Below are 1,509 nucleotides of genomic sequence, written 5' to 3' on the forward strand. Positions count from 1 at the left end.
ACGGTCAAGTCCCCGTGGTACGTGCCACCCGCGCACCCCTCACGTAGACTTATTTCTTCCCCAGTAGGGCACCCGACCCCTACTGGTCTGCAGCGTTCGCCTGTCCCCAGGATCCTGGCTTCTGCCAGCGACCCTTGAGGACGGGCTTGGGGAAGGACCGTCTGCGGAGTCTTTCCGCAGGACAGTCGCGCTTGAAGTGGCCCATCTTCCCGCAGCCGAAGCAGCGGATGTCACGCTGTTCGGCGGACCCGAGTTCCATGGGAACTGGTCCGTTGGGGCTTGTTCGGCCGGGAGCCGACAAAGAACTCCCAGGCCATGCTGAGGCCGGCGTACGCGCCTGGCGATGGCTGTACTCTTCTTGAAGAGCCACTTGAATCGCCACTTCAAGAGTGCTTGACTGCACCCGGAACAGCTGAGTGCGTGCGGGGCCCACTCGAAGGCCGTCCATGAACACAGTCATCTTGATGCGTTCGCTGAGTGGGTGTCCCACTAGGGACGCCGTGAGCTCCCGTATCTCTTGCACATACTCGTGCAGTTCGCGCCTTCCTTGTTTACGCGAGAGGAATCGCGAACGCTGGCGGTACTCGTAGTTCGCCGGGAGGAACGCGGCTCGGAGCTGTTCGCACAGCTGAGCCCAGGATGTGAAACATCCAGGGGAGGTTGCTTCCCGTGTGTACACCCCAACTCTTAGCACGACCGCTAAGGTTGGAGAGTGCAAAAGCAACACGCAGTTGCTCGGTCGAGATCAGAGCCGCGTCCATCGCGAGCTCTACTTTCGGACCCAGAAGTGAAGGTTCTCGCCTTCCTTCTTTTCATACGGCTTAACCTTCAGCCGTATTGGCTTCGGGTGAGGCGGATTTGATTCCGCCGCCGGAGCCTGCAGGTTCTCCCGCACATGCGCGATGAGGCCCTGCTCGTACGCGTCGAATGCATTGACGCGCTCGAGCTGCTCAGCCGGTGTTGACACCACCAGGCTCTGCAGGGCCTCCATCCCGAAGATGCCTGCCATCTTCCGAACCGACTCGAACTGAGAGTCGTTCAAATGGGAGAAGTCGTTCCTATCCATGGCAACGAACTTCGGAGGTTCAGGTAGTCTACCCGCGATGGGCGTGAATGGACTACAAGTGGCTACCAAGTGTGACGGGGTCACACAGCACCTTGCCGCAAAGAAGGAGGTAATCTTCCGAGAGTATGCAAACTCTCAGTGAACGGCAGTTCACAGGTCCCCTCTTTTATTAAAGAGAGCGAAGTGACCCAAATAAGGTAGATTGTAAACTGAGTATATTTATAGGTAGGATAAGGTCGGGTTTAATACAAACTATAAGTTACCTATAGAAATGCAATGTCATTTAACCAATGGTTGGCTTTGAACGACTTTGGTACCTTGTACCAAATATCCCGGAGTATGACGTGTCATACTCCTGAAGTGTGAAGTGTCACACTTCATGTAACCAGGGAACACTATAGGGCTACGTACCCCGTTACAGCTCTCGACGAGGGGCCGTAAAA

This window comes from Phytophthora infestans, genomic scaffold, assembly GCF_000142945.1.
Source record: "Phytophthora infestans T30-4 supercont1.43 genomic scaffold, whole genome shotgun sequence".
In the NCBI taxonomy this organism is placed as follows: domain Eukaryota; phylum Oomycota; class Peronosporomycetes; order Peronosporales; family Peronosporaceae; genus Phytophthora; species Phytophthora infestans.